Source organism: Camarhynchus parvulus, chromosome 5 (genome assembly GCF_901933205.1).
Source record: "Camarhynchus parvulus chromosome 5, STF_HiC, whole genome shotgun sequence".
In the NCBI taxonomy this organism is placed as follows: domain Eukaryota; kingdom Metazoa; phylum Chordata; class Aves; order Passeriformes; family Thraupidae; genus Camarhynchus; species Camarhynchus parvulus.
The window spans coordinates 6,659,753-6,665,911 of NC_044575.1; positions in this window are offsets into that span (position 1 = coordinate 6,659,753).

Consider the following 6,159-nt stretch of genomic DNA (forward strand, 5'->3'; position numbering starts at 1 on the left):
ACTTGTTCTAGTTGTCTAGACAAGAATTACTACTTTCCCCACTCATAAGAGGGAGATCCTTCTGGATCATGGATTTTAGATCCAGATTTGCTTCTACTTAGCAAGATCAGAGATAAGAGCAACAATCACCAAAGGCTAACACTCAGAAAAATTTGTCCTTATTCTAATCACAAATTTCTTTTCCAAGTACTTTTTTAAAAAGCAACAAAAATGTTGAAAACCTGTAGCCTGCAGATATTTGAGAATCCATGTACTGTTTTTCATGTCCACAAGACATATTATCAAAGGAAACAAGCTCAGGCCAATAAGATTTAATTAATCAGGGCTCAGACCATCAGTGAAAAAAATTCAGAGGCTTGCACACTGAAAATTTTGAATAACTGCATTAGGGTGAATTTTTGTCAAATCATTTTATTAGATGAACAAATCATTGTATTTAAATGTATACCACATCTTACTTTGTCCATTCTAAGACAAACTTTTGACTTCCTCGCATCCTTACATCTTAATGTACTCTTGCAGGGTCTACCAGATACAGGAATCAAACACTGAAAAATGTAGTCTAACTATAACCTAAGTCTTTAAGAAAGTATTTCTCAATTTTTTTTTTCACATTTAGGCACCCAGCCACTGGCCAGGTGGGACACAGTCCTCAGCTTGCTTTCTACTGTGCTTGGCTCAGCTCTTTGTTGTCTGGTCTTAAAATCAGTTGGAAAAGAAATGTATTTGAAGCTGCACAGGTAGAACTGGAACAATTCCATCAAGATTTCCTGAAGCAGGAAGCTTCATGGGGCACTCTGCTTCTGTCAGATTCTGAGAAATGAAAAACAATAAAGTGTAAAACCAGAAGGATTTAGCATAAACTGTAATCTGTGTTTTAAAATGGAGTTCACAGCAGCTCATCTTTACTTTAATGAAAATGTGTGTATGCACTGTGCAAAGAATGCTACCTCAGATAAAATTTGTGGTATTGTCTAGCTCTTGCAGATAGTAAAGTTTGCTGAACAATGACAACACTGCATTTATTTTTATGATTACTGCACTAAAGGTAATTTTTACAGAAGTGTGGCATGAAAAGACACAATATTAGACTATTTTCTCAAAATTTTTACACAATTACTACACTAGCTAAGGTCTGTGGGCTCTTTGTCTCAAGTCACAAATTGTAAAATCATGTTTTCCTGTCTGATTTCCCCATTTTTCTTCCCTGTGGGTTAAGGTGAAGATACATTCAAATGTCTACATTATATATTTCATAGGCCATTTGAATGATAATCATTTAAACAACAGAAAGCAAGATGGTCCAAGAATCTGCCAGTAAAAGTTTTAACTTGGACTTCAATACTGATCAGACTTACTATACTTGGAGCATCTAACTAGGCAGAAGAGTGGTGTGCCAGGTTTTACAGCATGATAAAGACTACAAAAACCAGCATTAGCTAGTGATCCTCTACTTTATTTAACTGCTGGATGGACTGTTGAATTGATTGCTGTTTATTTTATTGCACTAATGTCACAATCAAGATGAGCATGGCCTTGTAGAAGATCTGCAGTACATGAACACCTTGCAGAATAGAGTCCTCCCTCTTCTGGATTAGCACAGTTGTGCAGAAAACAGGAGAGACAGAAGCCAAACAGCAGATGTATGGTTAAAAAGATTCCCAAGGCTCCTAAACTCTAATCCATCACTGTGGCCTCTGGACTGCAAGGTGCTCAAGGTATTTTTCTGTGACAATAAACTGCCATGTCCAGTACCAGCACTGATATTAATGAATAAAAACAACAACAACAACAAAAGCCAAAAAAAACCACAAACAAAACCAAAAATCTACCTCATAGAAATAAACTCTGAAAACGCACTGGGAAAATCTAGCAACATTTTTTTAATCCAAGCAGCCAAAGTAAATGCGTGATTTGGTTCAGTCTGCAGCAAGATTGTGCTGTCTTTTCCTGCATAATAGTTTGCACAGCTAGAATAACACAAAGTGGAATGCAAATAGGCTATGCTTATGCTAATTTATTGCAGAGAAACATATGCTGTATTTACTATGAATTCCATGCTTTCCTTTGGTTTGCCAAATGCTTTTTTTCTCAGAGAGCTGTTTTGTTTGATACTGTGCTTTTGTTTGGTTAACAGGCATTCCCTCATCCTGTTCCTTCTGATAAGAGTGATACATCCCAGTGTAATTAATGGATAAATACACAGTGAAGTTTGCAAACCTGTCTCAGGGTTGCACAATGTAGAGATGCTGAAAGTTTACCACATCACTACTTTGAATGCTACTGGAATCCTAAGGACCCGTTTCAAGGTAAGTAAGAAGCCAAAAAACAGATAAAAAAGAAGGAGGGTATGATAGATAACTGGACAGACAGAGGTTTAAGGGCTGCTCTGCAGATGGAGTGTCACAGGAAAGTTTCTGTAGTCACACACAGTCATTATCAGCAGGTCTGCAGTGGTAAACTCCCAGTTTACCTAGGTTCACTGATTTTTTTTTTCTTCTTTATTTTTAAACAGGGCTTTTTCTCTTTGCTGGGTGGAACTAACCCTGCTAGGAAAAAGAACCTTTACAATATCTGTGGTGAGTGTGGGAATAAAGCTTATGAAGGTGTTCCAGACTTTGCATGTCACTTACATCATACATTGGAGCTAAGGAATCTCATTTCCCTCAGAGGGATCCTGAAAAGGAATCAGTAGAAGCATTTTTCACTAAATGTTAGCTTTTATTGTGCATTTTTAGTTATTGTTCTCAGAATTCCTTCCTTTAAACAAGTGAATGGTACCAAAAGTAATCCTTATGCAGTTTTCTAGGAACGAGGATATTAATTACCAGCATATCTCATCCCTGGTGTAGCAGAGCATGAAGTCACAACAGCCACACTGTGCAGTTACCAGGTTTTTATGTTTCCTTGTGCCACTGGCTGAGTCTAGTTCTCCTGGTCCCTTTCTCTTTGCCTTTTCCTCATCCTGTAATTACCATTTCCTCTCTACTTTGACAAATCCATTACACAAAATATCCCTCCAAATAACAGAGGACAGACTTCTACTATCTCTTAGTAACCATGTAAACAACTGGCTCTGGCCACACTGGAAATTTTGAAAAGAGCATCCAAGCTGAAATTTTTCTCACCATTTCATTTTACATACATTGAGTGAAGTCACTTACCTCAAAAATATATTAACTCTATTGTGTTTAATACAGGCTTTTAATTGATGCAATTTGATTTTTCATATTGCTTTATTCTAAAATGCTGCAAGATACCATCTTCATTAACAGGATTGGACTAAATTCAAAAACTTATCAGGATAAATTTTTAGAAAATAGCTCCTTGTTTATGCTGTTTATCCTCTCCTGAATCCCTCTGCTACATTAATGCCTTTCTTATTAGCCACAAAGTGTTTTAGGTAACCAATAATGGCCAGCAAGAAATTTACATACCACGCAAGGTGCATCCAGGTAGCTGTCCTGCCTTCTGATTAGCTTTTGGAACACATTTAAACTTGGTATTCTGTAAGGTATTCTGGAGGAGTTTAGTACATTAGAAGCATTATCTCATCTATAGGGTACATATCACTGGTGTATAGCAATTATTCTTTCAGTCTTTGCTGACTCAGCTGACATTCTCAATCACTTGCTGAAAATAGAATGAGTGCATTTGACACATATACAATTGTATGCACACAAAAGCAGCTATGAGATTTTATTTACCTTTTACCAGACAGTAAAAAAAAAAAATTAAATCATGCTTTGTGTATAGTGTTACAAATGTTAATGCACTAGTAGTTATTTACTGAAGTGACATATATGTTTCCATTTGGACACGCACACATTAATTCACTGTTGTGTCCAATTTTTTCCTCTGCCAGTTCCCATCATGTTTTTTAAACCCCAGAATAGTAACAGAGTTTGAATTTTACACACTGAATTTTAAAGTGTAACAAGACCATACATGACCATCTTACATACATAAGTCTTCCACCTAATGCTAAACCCAAAATCTCAGACACATTACATTAAATCCATGTATCATTAGCCTCATCCACAGCACACATCAGGTCAACAACAGCCTCAAAGTTCATCAAAGAAACTTTCAAGTTTTTCAAAAGTTTGAAAAAACTTTTTCAAAGTTTGGAAAAAGTTCATCAAAACACAAACTCATTTTTTCCTCATGTTAGCTCTAAATCAGTTTTCAAAATAATATCTCTTCCAAAATGTATGAATTATGAATCAATAATTTTCTGGGTGTCCAGCCTGTGGTACCTGAAAAGGGCATAGTTTTCAGATCACAGGATTAATACTGAGATCACATTACTCAAAACTTAAAAATACTGGTTTGGGACTCGAGTGATAGGAAGCTTACATTACTGGGGGCTATCCCACATCTGTAAGTAAAGATGCAGTAATCAGGGAAAGTATTATTTCTTTTAGAGCTAGTTCTGATTTTTTCATTGCTGTGACAGTTCACAGAATACCAGATCCAACCTTCTTGAAATACACCTGTGCTCCTAGTCAGAAGCAGCAGCAAGTACACATTTCTGCCTTTGCAGGAAAGACAAAAAGGCAATGGATCATGACTAAATGGTCTGGAATCGATTTCATCACCAAGCCCATATCTCTGCCTGAAGGCAAGGTTAGCTCTGCAGAAGGCATTTCTGGAATACCAGTACCAGTAGCCAATAGAGAACATCAGTATTGAATGCTACTGGTTTAAATATTTCAGCTGACAACAGATCGCTCTAATAATTTTAACCACCAAAAGCAATCAAGGATACAGGCCTTAATTTTTATATATTTACCAAGCTGCCTCTCAGGTTCAAAATATGCAATTACAGAAAGCAAAGTCAAATATCTCCACTGAAAATGTCATGCCAGGTTTATGGGCCAAATTGTGATTTTTATCAATATTAACTTCTGCAGTTATTCCAGATAAATGCTGCTTACTGAGGATCAGAATATATTCCAGCAGCTTGGGTTATATCTCCACTTAAAAATGCAATGGCACATGCAAAAAACAAACAAACAAACCTTAAATAACTCACTCAAAGTACATGGCTTTGTTTGATTCTCAGCTTTATAATCTTCCACTTTACAATTCTGCCATTGTCGCTGTTAATGTTATGGTAAATGTAGAACTGTATAACTATAATATTAATTGAGCACATCTCAAAGTAATATTCACCTCTTATTCAGCCATCAGTTGCTTGCCACAAGTTATGACTATGACCATTCTGACCACCTGAGGCTTAACTCAGAGCACAGTACAAGAAATAACATTTCTGGCTTCCAGTTTAATGTGCTTGAACGATATGTTGTTGAGCAGTGGGCCAGATGCTGCCTGCCAGCCCTGGTAGCAGTCTCTGCTCTGCACAGCTGTCTTTCACTGCCAGACTGACAATGTGAATTTGTATGAGCAGCCAGTGATTCCCAAACCCCTTCTGTGGAACAGCTTTCTGTGCCAGAAGCAGACCTGCTACACTTACAAATGAGTGGCCTTTCAATGCTCTTTCAGGGCACTGCCATATAGACACACACATGTGAAACAAGACAAATCTTAGCACGAAAAACAACTTTTCTAGATTTAAAGGCACACAAGTACAAACATACCTTACATATGTTACACTGTTCTACTGTATTTTTATATATGCATATTGATTTTTAGTAAGAACCTTTTCCTTGCAAGGGCAATAAAAAATGTTAGCCTCACTAGAGAAGTGTTTTATTCCTATAAACAATGTAACATATATACTGATTGATAAACAAGAATAATAGAATTTGATGCACAGTTAGTTACAGATCATGTGAGGGTGCTATGCTTTCATAGTTGGGAATGAACAGTAAAGCTCAGAAAGGAAGAAACAGCATATGCCCATATTGTGATAATGGAGATAAGTAGAAATGCAGATTGCATCTCCAGAGAATGAAATAACTCATGAAATAACTCCCAGAAAACTCACTTCCTTTCAAACCAGGACACTCACACATGCAAAATGAAAGAAGGAAATTCCTTGACCAAATTTAGATGAAATTCTCTCTGTATGTATCAAGGAGAGCAGTCAGTTCTCTGCTGGGATATTCTTTCTTAATGGAATGATGATTCAGGAGTGACCCAGGGTGTCCAGTACCTAAGGTCTGAAAATAACAAGCACACAATGCCAGGGTC